Source organism: Meleagris gallopavo, chromosome 15, assembly GCF_905368555.1.
Source record: "Meleagris gallopavo chromosome 15, MGAL_WU_HG_1.1, whole genome shotgun sequence".
Lineage (NCBI taxonomy): Eukaryota > Metazoa > Chordata > Aves > Galliformes > Phasianidae > Meleagris > Meleagris gallopavo.
The window spans coordinates 4,884,456-4,900,732 of NC_139418.1; the positions used below are offsets into that span (position 1 = coordinate 4,884,456).

At 38.1% G+C, this 16,277-nt stretch overlaps 1 protein-coding gene across 8 annotated transcripts in view; it reads right to left on the reverse strand.

Moving 5' to 3' along the window:
- The window catches only part of TENM2 (teneurin transmembrane protein 2), a 1,471,143-nt gene that overhangs the window by 431,248 nt on the left and 1,023,618 nt on the right, over nt 1-16,277 (reverse strand). The window lies entirely within an intron of this gene.

Sequence of the window (16,277 nt, forward strand, 5' to 3'; positions counted from 1 at the left end):
TTGAAAAACGAAGTGATTTCGGCTTCATTACAACAGGCTAAAAATGAAGAATTAAGGCAGACTGGGGTCACTGGCAACATAGCTGCCAATAATGTAACTCACAGTGAAACTAAATCTGTTGCCTGTATCTCTATAATGGTAGTTGCATTTTGTCCAAAAGCAGTTTATATGTTCTCTTCTTCTCCAATATGTTTACCAGAATGCAGCTTTATTCTGGAAATTCATATAATGGAAAAAAAAAAAAAAGACACCCAAACATGAAACATATAGAACAAGGCTGCAAATCAGTTGAACTGCAAGCAACGAGCTCTGCACTTTCTGACCTGCACGTGTAAAGTGCATGCTGACGTCAGACACTCATCATGAAAGTGAAGCTTTTGAAGTTTTCTCATCTGCTGCTGGCATAAATGTCCATAAATACACACCAGTTACGAACATACTGGCTTAATTTAGCTATTTTACATACATGGTGAAACAATTCAATGATATTCTGTAGATTTTAACAGTTATTACTAGCTCTGATTATTTCACTCTGATTAGCATGCTTTATTGACATGAGAAGTCAAACTACAACATCTGATGTGCCAAGTAATTTTCCAAGGAATTCTTACTTCATTTGTCTGAGGAAAATGGTGAAGGTACTGAAAGTGGGAAGTAAACACAGCAGTCACAGAACCCATTCATCCATTTGAGTTTTGTCACCTGATGATCTGGCAGCTTCCAGAAGCATGGAGAAAAAGCCTTGAAAACTGACCAGCTGTTAAAAACTGGAGATCAGAGCAGGGGTAGAGAATAACAGCATTTCACTGGAACTTCACTTGCGTAGGAGGACTGAAATGGAGATCAGGATACATTCTTGCACATTCAATAAGTGAGACTGTTTTCTTTCAGATTCTGTATAGCATCTACTACATTGCTGGTGGCACTAAGTGAAAAAAGATAAATAGCATCTGATGCTTATCAGGGGAAATTAAAGGAATCTTTCCCTTGAAGGAAACACCACACAAAAAGAAAACTTCAATATTTTTTGCTTTTTCATATGTAACGGAGCTTATTAGCCTCCATCATTATTCCCCTCATCCCCATCTGCAGAAATCACCAGACCACTTTTGTTAAAGAAAGACAGTTAACGCCATCTGCTCCCTTAAGGTGTACGCAACTTCTCATGCAAAAACAGATCAGCAACATACTGGTTTACAAATGTACTATAATGTTATATACTCGATGATCACGCCTATAATCTGCATGCTGTGAGTTGTCTCTCAATAGGGCAGAAAAGCTTTGTTTTCCTCCTCGTTTGCATATGACTAGTATATCTTTCAAGCTCATTTCCTTTTACAGCAAGTTAGTACGTAAGTTAATTAGTGTACAGATATTCACTAGAAGTGTGATTAATTCAATGATGTGCGATTCTACTTACCCCTGCTAAGACTAGAAAGCATTACCATAAAAGTAAAGGTTATTTTCACCTAACCTGTAGGCAGAGGTCCCACGTGGTTAATTACAAATTATAGGAATCACCCTTCTGAAGATTAATCTAATCCAGCTGTGGTCACTACAAAATGCCCCCAGAAAAGATATCCAAGACCAGTAATGTAAAGATATGGCAAATTCATCTTGGAATTTGACTGGATCAGCGGTTCAAAATTTTGCTAAGTCTAAAATCAAAAGAATAAACACTACTGACATGACATTCTCTGCTACTATAATCAATTTATAAGAAGTTGGGATTTTTTTTTCTTTTATATTCATTTAAGACATTCCATCTTTTGTCAATTTTCCTGCTATGCTAATAGCTATAATGATTTATGCTGGCATGAGTACCACAGTTTAACTCCAATCTGTGGTATACAAAGAGGTCATTCTTTTTAATATACTGTGGTGTACACTTCTTAATCTTTCTCAGTTCTATACACGTTCATTCATTATAATGACAGAGAGGACAGATGATCACACTCATTTTTTAATTTGCTTATTGTATATATTTTTACCATTAACCCTTTTACTTATCTTCCTTATCAGATACACAACTGCTATCTTTTTGATTCTACTTCATTTTTCTCCTTCAACTTTTTGTGGGTTGAATCACGAATACTTTTCCTGTGCAAGACGCAGGAAATTTAGCCACAGGACCACAATGAACGGCCCCTGTGGCAAATCTCATACTTGCATGAACCATGCCCGGAAAATACTCCTGTTAACATTTTTTTTAACAACTTTTAGAATTTAACAGAAACAGCATGATTTTGTTAAAAGCAAAACCATTTCTGGCAGTCTTAGTCCCTTCCACAGCAAACAGAAATCTGCACACACATTACAACATACACTTCCTATTTGAAAAATATTTTCTAGCTTCTCTCTTCAATGGCAGCTAAATCCTTTAATTGTCTTTTTTATAATCCTCTTTCTGCCATGCTTCTTTCTGGCTCAGAGATCCCTGGGCCTAATAGCAGGATACAGACAGTTCTCTTTTCAATAATAACTCAGTTGACAGTTATTAATACTGTAGCTACATCTACAGTTAAATAAAATGTTGAGGTTTATAAAACAAGGCACCTAATGAGATCTTGGTCTAGATCACAAAATTAGACAAACTTCACTGCATTTTCAGTAAAATTTACTTTCATTTGGTGATGATAGAGTTACTCTCCTGTCTTCTTCCTCATTCATTCTTTATGTACCACATAGGGAATAAAATATTATTAATTACTTCATACACATTTCCTGCAGGTGTCTGAATGTAGCCTCTGAGAACATCTCAAACACTTCATAATTTATCTTCACCTCCTTGGGAGGTGAGCTTTTCTCTTTGCCCTGTAATAGCTTTTAAACTACAGAGAAGAATACTTACAGCAACCTTTTCCCACAGCACAGACAAATTTTGGCAGAACACACCATACATAAAAATATCTACAACGCAGCCCAGGTTAAAATGCGATACTTCAGGGTAACACCTGACATTTCTAGGTAGGCTTTCACTCACAGTAAACTTTCCAATTTCTCCAAGCATTCAGTAGCATTAAAGTAAACATCTACCACAAAGAGATGAGTTGTTCCCACAGATATGCGATTCTGAAGGAGACAGGGCAAACATAAGCAACTGAATAAGGATCTGTGCTTTACATCCCAGAGGCAAAGGGCAGCTGTGGGGACAGCACTGCGTGGAGCAGAGCAGAGAGCAGCAGCTCTTTGGCACGAGCATCAGCTTCGCAGTCAAACTCCATAACACTTCAATGAATCCAGCAGCTACAGCAAAGATGAGCAGACAGATAACAGTGACAGCTTTTCCAGCCTGGGAACCTCTGATCCAAAGACTAGAGATAAGCTTTAATTTCACCAAAAAAAAAAAAAAAAAAACCAGTCATGTGGAGTTTGCACTGCAGACTAAGCATCGGATTTTCTTCTCAGAACTGCTCACGTATTCCTCACCTGCACTCCAAGAAAATCAACTCTAAGTAGGTACAGTTCAAAAAAACTTCAGCATAAGTAGTTCAATCTATCCAAGTTATGAGATGTTATTAGAAGAAATGGTACATAAACTCAGCTATACGCATCGTGCATACAAGTTCTCCCCTTCTCAATGCAACATCAGTTTCCTCCATTAATCAGCTTAACTCTAATGAAATGTATCATCTATCATTTAGTAGGCAATGACTGTTCTGTGATCAAAATCGAATTAAAACCCACAGGGCTGTGTGTGCTAAAGATGCACAATACCTGTGTTTGCGTAAGTATCTTCCATTGCAGTGATTGCTTCCCAGGCGACCTCCAGCAGAAGGGGAGAAAATCTGCTCGTTTTCGGGCTACTTAGCATCTAGAGAGACCATGAATATGACCAGAAATCTGACCCACTCTAATTCAATTTTCTGCATTTTTTGTAAAAGTGACAAGAAAACATAAGAAATGTTCACTATTTCAAACCACAACAATATGCCTTTTTACTTTGTGAACAAGACTTGAAATGCTTCTCAGATCTGATAAAAGACATGTGAACATTCTGAAATTAGTTGTGCCACATTACTCACGTCAAAATACATCCACAAAAGCCAACAAAAAACCACATAGATCCAACAAAGAAGTTAACAACTGGGCTGTTGTACTGCAGGAACTAACTTTCACATCTTAAAAAGAAAGACTGAAAGCAGCCCACAAGAACTATGATTGGAGGAAAATTGGCACTGAGTTTCTTCCTTTCATCTGTAAAATGAAGACAAAACCGCGCTATCAAGCTATTACTAACAACTGTAAAAATGATACAACTTGCCTCTGCAATAGTAAGTAGAGCATTTGTTGGGAGAAAACCTGCACCCATTGACGGCTGTGTACAGTGACACACCTCAACAAGAACACAGCCGTAAGTTACTGAAAGTCAGGTTCTACTACTTTGACCTGCACAAGTCAAGAAAAGGAACAGAACACGAAGCTTCGTGGCAAGTAACAATGCTCTTAAAGCTTCCAATAAATATCTCTAATCTCAGCAGCACTAGTCCAAACACCATCAAAATGACACTGGTTTTAGAGCAGGGACGCGTGTTGTGGTTTTTCTGTTGTTATGGTTGTTTTCTTTTTCTTTCTTTCTTTTTTTAATGGAATGTAATGAACGGAATAGAAAATACACTCTCTGACTTGTAAGTCAAAATAATCTATAGAATAGTTCTATTATCTTTCCTTTCCTTGGAGATCCTGAGTTTCTAATAAAATTCAAAAAAGAGGCATAAATATGGAAAGAATATTGAGCAGCTCTGTACATGAAGTCATAGGTACCACACTAGAAGAAATATTTATTTTCAAATGCTGCTTTCAAATGAAACAACATGCCCATCAACATCTGGTAATATATCCTGTTACACAGGCAAAGTACCTTCTGATTAAGGGATGTTAACTACAACTCTAGGAAAAATACCAACTTCATTGAGGACTTTTTAAAAAGCTGTATAAAAAGAGCAGTGTTGTTCCAATGGAGAGCAACTAGCATTCAGTATCTATGCTGACTATCCATACTTGTGATGCACAGTTAGGCTCAGATGGCACAAAGTACAGAAATCAGACCACAGTACCCACAAAATCTGCTTTCATCTCTAAAGATGGAATTAGACATTAGCATTCTAGTGTAGCTCACAGATGCCTGTCCTCTGTAGTAAAAGCAGTTGTGTTACATCAGAAAATGACAAGTCCTCCTTTGTCTCCTGAAAAAAAAAAAAACCCACAAACTATTTCTATATAAATACTATTTATATTATACTTTGTTAACCACATAGATATGAGTACTTTTGGATAAAATCACTGCGTAAAAACGTTCATCAATATATGAATTTGAGTTTAATTATTAAGAAGGACCTCTAAGAAACTCTGCAGGAAACTACCAGCAGATAAATTAGCAGGTGATAATTTGCTGAATTTGTGCTAAGCCAAACCTTATTTTTATACTGTTAATTCGGGATTTAAAAAGCAGCAAAAAATAAACCACTGTTCCTGACTTGATAAATAAACTGTGCTCTCAAGAAGCAGCAGAAGTCACAGGTAATAAGCTTTCATGCCTTCATAACTGTTTAATTGGAAGCTGTGGAAAAACCTGAATCAGCCATTATCACAGACAAGACCTTAATTGTTTTCTTTTATACCTTGCTTCAGAGGTTAGGAATACTGATACTCTACACTCTGAGAAGGTCCCCAGGCACACATAAAGATTTCTTAGCACCAGCAGCTGTCAGCTGTTCAGTCATAAGGAGTTTCTTCACTGTAAACATCATGTCACCTAGAAATAATGGCGAAATAAATTGTATCCTGTACAGTAGAACAAAAGAAGTTTAAACTACTATTTGACTCAGAACTTCAGTGTTTACATTCTGAATCATGTTGTTCCTAACAGGGTTCAGAAATGCCAGAGACACCAGCCTTTAACTCCGCGTTTCTCATCATACCAGGAGGAAAATCAGAACGTCAGCATGAATGACTACGAACAGTGAAAAAGAAATTCATCTACAATGGAAAGAAGAGCTTACTAGAAATCTCAAAGCCTTACAAATACAATGAGAGTAAAATTATTTGAACACTATAAAATTGACAAAAAAAAACATATATTGTAAACAAGTATGAAGGAAAACAGATTAACTGCTTTGAGACAGTATACCTACTGTGAAACAAACGTAACTTTTTCTTTCATTCACCACTTGCATTTGTTTTATGAAGAGATCTGGAAATATCTTTATTTATTTGATTAAATTATAAATAGCTTTCAGCATTTCATTTTTAATCCTTGCAAAAATAATTATTTTCACACCCAGTCAGTTGTGGTATTATAAATGGAACAGTTGGCACCAATTCCGATTATTATCGGTCCTGAACTTTGCTACAGATGAAATACACACCCTTAATGTAGAATTTCTTCTATCTACCAATGACTATAATTTATAGACCGAATGTACAGTTGTGAATGCAGGAACTGAGCACACCCTGACCTTCCTGGCACATACAGTAGTTTCGCTAGCAACAGTTAGTAGTCACCTCCAGCACTGTGGCAGACAACACAGCAGATTCACCAGTTGCACTCAAGGAATGTATTGGTCTTACCAGGCCTTCTGCAGAACTAGCAAGGATGAAATCAGACCTCCTTCCACGCACCTCTTTCCTTTTCCTACGCTGGCATTTTCCACGTGCACAAAACACGTTTCTCACTCTCCAAGCACTATTTGCTGTGTTCTGAGTGCTATGTCACCACAGGGGCCTGCTGCACTTAGTGGCTGTGCTGTCAGTCACATGCTGATCAGAGAATCCTCCTCCTACTGGGAAACACAGCCCCACTTGGGTACTGCAACTTGCTCCTCTGTTCTTTTCATCTACATTTCTGGCTGTCCTGCTTCTTACTTTAATTTGCATTTAGATGACCTTTTCTTTTCTTCACTAAAGAAAACTGAGGATTTGTGTTACATGCCAATAAACAGCTCATAACTATATATATATATATATTTTTTTCCTATCTTTCTTTTGTTTGAAGCAATGTTTTTACTCAACTCCATTCCACAACAGGGCTACTCCCTGCCCTTCTGTTGTCCCATCCTCTCCATCTTAGTCTTACATTTGAAGGATTGCTGGCGTGGACTGCACCTTGAATAATAACAAAATGCAGACTGAAAAATGCACAAAGTTGAAAGTCGAGCTCCAGTTATCACTTCAGCACTGAGCTCAGCTAGTATGCTGTGTGACTTACTGAAGAGGCAATATCAACATAACCCAACTGCACGTGTAACTTGGTCAAGTCTCTTATGTCTGGGAAACAAAGACAAAATCTAAGCAGAGGACTTTCCTTTTTCTCACTGAAATTTTGACTCCTCATGATGATTGTTTTATAATCACCTACACTTCATCACTTGACTGCTTATCAAAGCTAACAGTAAAGGAAATGAGGGAAATGATCTATGTAACAGTCTTCCACCCAAAACATCTCAAAGAGGGTGTTCCCTATGTGACACATTTTTACTCCAAGGTCTGATTTACAGAAAGAAGATATTATAGGGAAAAGCTGAAATAGTGCATGTAAGTTTTTATACAATAAGTATAGGTCACCCTGAAATTAATGCCTCCTATTTATTTCCATGGAAACTACAACAGATATGGCGAGCACAATAACACCATTTGAAAGAACAAATTCCCAGCTACAAACCGCTTTTTTTTTTTTTTTTTTTAAACAGAGTCACTGCCATTAGCCACGTACTTTCACCAGCAATCAGCAAGAGCGTGCATGCTGTGCTTATAAAAACCTACACCAGCACAGATGACCCACTGCTGCCACTGCTGAAATGCAGCACCCACCACCTCACTGCGCTCATAGCTGCTGCTGTGTCTCCATCAACCTTCAGCAAGTGTTGATGAAGGTCAGTGGGTGCTATTTTTTCCTCATGAGGAAAATTCAATCCCATAGCTTTGCTCCATGTGCACTTACATGTCAGACACATTTGTATCAGACTGCCCCTCTGCTGCCATCTGTCATATGGCAACACAATGTAATGGAGCATTGGTGGGAAGATTCTAACTCTACTGCCATGCCACCAACGTCTGCCTCTGATTCTGTGGACAAACATAATAAAATACAAGGCATTACTTTGAGAGCAGCCCTTATATATTACACTTAAATACATATGTAAATGTACAGCACAGTCACATTTCAATAACACTTAAAAGCTGTTCACAACAGCTCTGACCATTCCCAACAACCTACATTTTAGAGAAAACTGAGATGATTGCAGTGTTTGACCCAGCCACCTCTGACTGCACTGACAGCAAAGCAAAGGCCAACGCAACTCAGCAGAACCCTCCTTGATGTGCTGCAGGTATGCACACAGTATCACACCAAGGACCCTGCCCTTCCTCATAAGTTTGGCCAGCAGTCCTGCAGGCATTACCTCACCATTACCTCACAGCAGCTCCTGCCAGTAATCACCTTTATCACCTCACATTATGAAGTTTCTGACACGTTCCCTTTTAATAACTTACACTGATCTCTCACCGCTTTTGGCAGTTAACAGACACCATTCTTATCTCTTCTCTTACCCTGGAACAACAGAGTTTCCCATTTGGAACTGAAAGGTCACCAGAGGAGAGGCATTTGTCACGGGCTGTTGCCTCATTAGCACAAGAGTCCAAACATCCTGATACAGCACACACCAAACAGCAGTAATTGCATCTGAGATAGATAAAACAAGATGCTGCATCCAATGTTCCTTCTCCATTTTTATTCTTCCAAAGCACTGGGATCAATAAGCGTTTGACAAACACATAAAATGACTGTTATTTTAACAATCCACAAAAGACACTGTTACTGCACTGCTTTTCTGTCAGCCATGCTTATCCTGTTGCTTCTTCCAGAGCATACATAACTAGCTCTATCCATACTCAGCTGTTCTACACAAGAACCAGTTTTAATAAGAAACACTTCATTGCCGAGCCCTTCTCCATTGCTTCCGTACCACATTTCCTGAGCCTAAACCAAAATTACAGCGAGGCCTCATCGTCAGCAGAGAACACACTTCAGTATTTACCAAGAGCCAGACCAAAAAGAGAGGTACGGAGCAGGTTGTGTTATCTGACTATTTTTAACACACGCGTCATCTTACTTCATAAGTGCCTTTCCTTGCTCCATAAGTGCCTTGCAGATCAGGTGAAATGATAAATTCACATCTGACTGATAAAGGTCAAGTACACCCAGGTATCATTTGATGCCTTTTATTTACTTATTTATTTTGATTTCTTACTTGGCAGACTCAAATTGCAGAATTCTTTGAGTTTAATGGAGATTAGATTGGTTTGTACATTAATCTTACATTAAGAATAATTAGGACCACTTTAAACCCACCAATCATTTGCAAAGAAGGAATACCATGAAATAACATGATTGCAAAAAAAAAAAAACCAAAAAACCCACAACAGTTGCACATCTCCTGCCTATGGCCTTTCAGTCACTGAATTATCTGAAATAAATTGTTTTCTTAATTACTGGTGTGACAGAGTGTATCCGCTTAGCTAGCCAGTTACTTCAGATGGCTTAAGCTACCGTGACAGACCCTGGATACATCACCAATTTATCCATCTCTCTCAGAATGATGAACCTCTGATTCAGCTAAGCATACTAAAACTTGTCAGTACATCTATTTAAATTTCAGATTTGTGGTTCTCAAAGGCATCTTGATGCTGTTTCCCTCTTTGTCATCTCTGTAATTGGAAAACTATCCTTGATTTAAATTCTACAACTTCCCTTTGCCATGGAAATCAAACGTAGCAAACATATTTTCATTGGTTGACTTCCCACCCCCCCCCACTGGGAACTGGGCAAACAAAGCATGTGGATTTGTAATCAAGGAAGAAAGCATTCTACTTTATAGTGGGAAAGCTAAAAGAAAGAATCCTCAACCCAAGTCAATGAACAACTCAAAAGTTTACAGGAGATCTCTGATCTGGAAAGCAAAAAGAGAAACCTACAGCTAGATAATGAGAACCATACAAATTGGTACAAAACAATTGTACCAATAATTGTAATAATTGTACTAAACAATTGTGTTCCAATAATTTTAGGGATAACATAAAAAACAACAACAACAACAGACCTAAAAATCATTTGTTTTATTTAAGTCTAGAAAGATGTTGGAAAAATTTATTTTGAAGAAGTTTTTAAGTGAAGCTACTTTTAAAATAAAACACAAGACAATACACATGGACATCATGTACATCCTCAGCCTCCTCACCCATGTCAATCTTAGGTACGCATACTGAGCACTGAACTTGTAAATGAGAATTTTCCCCATGTGATTTTGCAGGCTGGAGAGCTCCTTTGTTAGCACATGCCCTCCACCTCATGGGACTGCCTTGACTACCACCGTATCTCATTATGAAAACCTGACAACAGAAGAAAGGTAGTAGGAAACTTGTGACCATGGAGCTGACCCAGTGACAGTCAGGCATATGCCCTTCTTTCCTTCAAATTAAAATGAGAAAAATGTTTTTTTTTTTTGTTTCCATTTTACCTAACACTTTATTTTTATTTTATCTTTGACCTATTTAAAAATTATTTTCCTCTGCAGGAAAAGCAAACAGCAAAGGGGTAGTAATGTTGACAATGTATTTCTATTGCAGCCTTATTTCACGACTACTCTTTTATCACTTCTTTTTTCAGCAAATTGTCCTTTTTTGGAGAGAGAGAGGAAAGAACACTATGGAAGTCCTCTTTCATAAACATCCAAAAAGCCCCTTCAAAATTAACAATGAGGCTCTTGTGGTTACCATATATTCCGGCCTTAAGAGCAGATGTGGAACTATTGGGTTTTGGTATTAAATGAAGTCTAGCTTCTTTTCAGGCACAGAACTATTTATCTACTTAACACAGAACATAACCAACTTTTGTATGTTTCAAATATTACATTTATTTCAAAATGCTTGGCATTATTAATCCTTTTTATATTGTTAATATAAAGATTCTGCTTCAAAACCTCAAAAAACGAGAAGTTTATTTTTTTTCTCTCTCTTTTTTGCATTGCATGCACTGCACTGATGAACCAGCCTCAGCAAGCATTTAACAGATTAGACACTTGAACATGGTTTCAGGCAATGCTCTCTCATGTTTCTGCGTATTGCCTGATAAACACTTCAAAGTAAACCGCTCATAAATATGAAATGAAAAGCCGAGAAGTCGTTATGCACAGCTTTGAGATACAAATCTCTTTATTCCCCTCTGAAGTGGAATTTGATTGACATAATGAGTCATAGATCCTGTCCAGGGACACACTGCCTTATCCCCTTTTCCTCGGGAGATGGGAGTCTTTAAAGAAATCCACTTCAGAACTTTCTGATTGACAACTACAAAAAAGTTGAATACCACACAAATTTACTGTTTTGTATTAATACCTACTATAACAGCTATGACACACGTCAAAGACTGATTCCAAATCCACCAACGAACCCTATCATCTACAACTTTCCAAGGAGGCCAAGGCTGAGGTGTACTGTTGCACCATTCCCCCATCCCCACCCATCTCACAACAGCTATTGCAGAGCAGTTCATGAGGAAGGGGGTGAATTGCAGCAAAGCCCCTGCACAGCTTGGCTGCACCACTAAGCACCTCGTCCCAGGGTAGGGCAGGAGGAATACAGGGATGCTGCCACCTGGAGAGGCCAGCAAGAAAAGACCCTCCTTAGAAGGAGCAGCTACCATGTACAGACCACACACAGCCATCTCCTGCACTTCACTTGCTGTGCTACGGAGCTAAGACTCTTAGGTGGGAAGGAACAGTTAATACCATCTAGCTCGAAATACCTTCAGAAAGCTCATTTAGGCATTGGTATAAATAAATGATACCCATTTAAAAACGAGAAAAAAAATGCAGCATGTGTAATTGTCTGCCGCTACTATTCCCCAAAAAGCCTCATGTTGAGCTACCCAGTGAAACTGCTCATCAGTAGCGCTATAAACAAAATTACGGTGTAATAAATTGCTATGCTACAATGCCACATTCACAACCTGCATTTGTAGTATTTGTGGAGGTTTTTCAAAGGAATCCAATAAATTTCAGTCTAAATAGAGATGCAACTGCTGGTGCTTTATTTGCTAGCCAAACTGTATGCATTAAATTACACGTTTTTACTGCCTTTTGTCAGGTGCTTCTGTATGCAGTAACCATACATAAAGCGCATAAATTCCACCAAACACAACTTCACTTCCATTTCTTGATGGTAGTGCTATTAGTAACCATAGAATCAGAGAATATCCCCATTTTGAAGGGACCCACAAGGATCACTGAGTCCAACTCCAGGCGCCACGCATCCAAACTAGTTCTGAGCTCAACGTTCCTTGAACTCCAGCAGCCCGAGCTGTGCTCTGCGCCCCGGGGAGCCTGTTCTGTGCCCACTGCCCTCCGGTCAAGTACCTTTCCCTAACACTCAGCCTGACCCTCCCCTGCCATAGCTCCTGACATTTTATGTTAGACACGTATAAAATTAATAACATAATAAAGACATCATTAAGACTTCAAAAATACTACTGAAAATAACTGTAAAAAACAACTAAAAATTTGCTTAATCTGTGTTGTTCAAAATGCACTCAGATTTATATATTTTTTTATTTTACCAATAAGAACAAAAGGCTGGAATATGGTGAAGCAACAAAACTGTAAAAATACTGAATATTAAAAGAAATGACCTCATATTACAAGTAAATAATGAAACACTCAAGCCTAGTTTCATTCTAGAACACTAAGGAGGAGACCCGGATGTTTAAGATGATGAAAAAGCAACAGCACGGTATCACTGCATTCCCATGCAGAAATCTGCTGCCTCTTCATTCCCATACAAAATCAGTGACAGAGATTGTCAAGACATTTTCTTTTCCCTCTGAAACATTTATTATAAGCCTTTTAAAAATGTTGTTTATTGCTTGCAAGTAAATAAAATTGTTTATTTGTTATTTCAAACACATTTTGATCCTGCTAACCATACTGACATTTCTCTACTGTAAATCATGAACTAACTGAATAAATTCAATGCATATTGAATGCTCTTCTTTCTCAGCATTATGTGATCATTCACATCTCAAAAGTCAATAGCCTACACAGTCTTTTCTAACCACTGGCATGCAATATATACACACGTCAGAACACAAATACATGAATTGCACCGAATGCTGAACAAAATGAGAAGTACTAAAAACGCCAAAAACTACATCAGACTTACAACTGTAAACAGTCATCCTTTGGTTTTGCAGTTGTTCATAATTGCTCTTGCTATGCAAATTAAAAATCTTTGGTCTGAATTGCAACTGCTGGTAACTGGCTTGAGTATTTTTGAGAAATCATTAACATGCATACAACGATGGAATTATGGGAAAGTTTCTTGGCACGTATCTGAAAAACTTGTAGCGTACACATATTAATTCTAACACATGTATTATTCCAGTGTACTGTTGATAGATCACCACACTGAAAGGCAAATGAGGCATGTGAAATATTCTGAATTACTTAAAGTCCTCAAGTTCTTCTGCAGCACTGAAAATTCATCTGCAACATAACTAACATTAGATGTGTGAGTAAAATTAATAATTAGAGGAAAACAAGACTCTAAAATAAACCATCAATGAAAACTATGTCAGAAATACTGTTGTTTTTCCTGTAAACTGAGGTTACATTAGGAGATTATTACTCTATTATTAAGCTTTCGTTAATTATAAGGTGTGAAATATTTTGATAGGGCTTCAAGTAGCATTAGCTATTCCAACTAGGTCCAGAAAGCACAGCTGTCAGTCATACCCTTGGCTCTGTCAGTCACTTCAGCATGCAGAAACCAAGCTGTCTCCAGGATAAGTGTTCCTCAGAGATCTGCAGTTGCTGCTTGACCTACAGCTCGAAAGCAAAAAGCTTCACTCAGTACAACTATTGGTCCTTTGACTTCAATCGTTCACTAGCCAATATAAATAAAATGCTGGAGTGATTAATTCCATTTCTTTAGAGAGAGTGCTAAGTTCTTGGAAGCCTCTAGTACGCCTATCCATGGAGGTCCCAAACATTCATTTAATTTTTGTTTAGAATTGCAGGAAAAAAATAGTTAACAGACAGTACCACCGAATCACAGAACTGCAGGGGACAGAAAGGACCTCAAGAGATCATTGAGTCCAACCCATCTGCTAAAGCAGGTTCCCTACAGCAGGCTGCAAGGTAGGCATTCAGATGGGTCTTGAATATCGCCACAAGCTCCCTGTGCAACCTGTTCCAATGCTCTGCCACCTTTACCATAAATAAGTTCTTCTCTATCTTTGTGCAGAACTTCGTATGTTCAAGTTTTAAGTCATTGCTCCTTGTCCTACTGCTATGCACCACGGAGAAAAGCCTGGCCTCATCCACTTGCCCCCTACCTTCCTTTAGATACCTATAAACCTTCAGATTTCCCCTCAGTCTTCTCCTCCCCAGCCCGGGCAGATCCACATCACTTAGCCTTACCTCATACAGGAGATGTTTTAGACCCTTTACCATGTTTCTGGTCCTCCACTGGACTCCCTGTCTTTTTTGAAGTGGGGAGCCCAGAACTGGGCACAATATTCTAAAGTAATGTTTTCATTTTTCAATTTTCACCTTCACTCAAAATATACACTTCGCATTGCATCACAGCTCCACCCAAGAGACACATTAAAAGAAAACATATCTGTAACTGTTGGTGTCTCTGTTCTGGAAGCCTGTTCAACATTATCTTTGTATTTTTCATCTATGCCTTCCAGACTTGACAACATGTTCCTTTGACCAATGGATGTCATGTCTATATGGTGAAGGCTGTCTTTCTCAACTGAGTGCACAGCTTTGAGAGGGACGCACAGGGAGCAGCAAGCAGGATCAGGCAAATCAACACTAGTGATGAGGTGACCCGTGTTGCAGCCAGATCACACAATTACACAACAGCTTGAACAACTGCTCAGTGTTGGTCCTAATGGAATAAAACTTTCATTGGGGACTACAGGAGTTAGATAATTTAAAAGAGGAGAAAACCCCCAGAACCCTCATCAGCACATCAGTGTATACAAGACTTGCCCTCCAGTAATGTAGGAAACATTTAAAATTACCTAAGATATCACCGTAAAACAACTCAGAAAGCATTGTGACTTAAAAATCTGTGAAGTTGATAGTCTACTGCTTAAAAATAAAAAATCCCCTTTCTTTCTTACATCTTACAATTTAACTTAGCATCTTCTGATCCACACAAGGCACAAATGGATGTGCCATGTATGGCACTAGGATGAAAATTTTAAACAATGCATGTATCCAGACTAGAAGAGGAAATTCCATTCCAATTAAGTTGACTTTTTTTCTCTCCTAAGCAGATAGAAAATATACACTGACAATTTTGATTCTGCTAAGTTTTCTAAATGAGGCTTATGTTAAACAAACAAGCTGAACCTTAGCTGGACTTAATGGGGAAAAGAAACTCATAACATATTTTATAAGCATCTTACAGGAACTTCTCCCCCTTCTTAAACCTCATGCACTGGGAAGAAAAGAAAGGACACTTGTTCATGTATTATATAGTCAATTTTAATTTTACATACTGGAACAGGTATGCCTACACAAGAAAGAACCTATCTACTCACTCATTCATATAAACTGCCCTAAGCTTCACCCGTTTACAAGGAAAAACAAGCAAACACCACACAACCAAAGAATGCACCAAACCTGGAAAATGTACAAAAGGGAGTCCTTCCCTTTTGAAACTGCTGGTAACACAGGGAGTCATTCTCAAGTGTACAGAGAACAGCTGCAGCTTAATTTAGACAAAAGACTAAGTCTGCAATTCAAAATGCACATTTTTATAAAGAAATCTCTCACTTACTGCATTACCTAAATTAGCTAAAAAACTAGCTGAAAATTTCTAACAAACAGCCAATCACCAATTATGCTTCTCTGAGCTTATCTGAAAGCTGGCATTAAATTGTTAGAATATAGTCCTGAAATCAGACTAACAGAGATAAAGTACATAACTGTAAGCACATCTCTGGTTACCGTTTTTAACTTCACATTACTGATTTTTAACTATTTTCCTAATTATTTCTGGATAAAAACCACTTAATTGTACAACATGCTCGGAGCAGTTAAGTCTGCCCAATGATACGCAATAACTTGAACTCAAGATAGCTTAAAGGAGCTTCAGTGATTGAAAACATGATCCTTCCAACACAGTATGCATTGCACAACGCCCTCTGAGAGGATTCAGGATTAAAAGGCTATAGTTACTACCATTATCATTATTATTAATGAAAA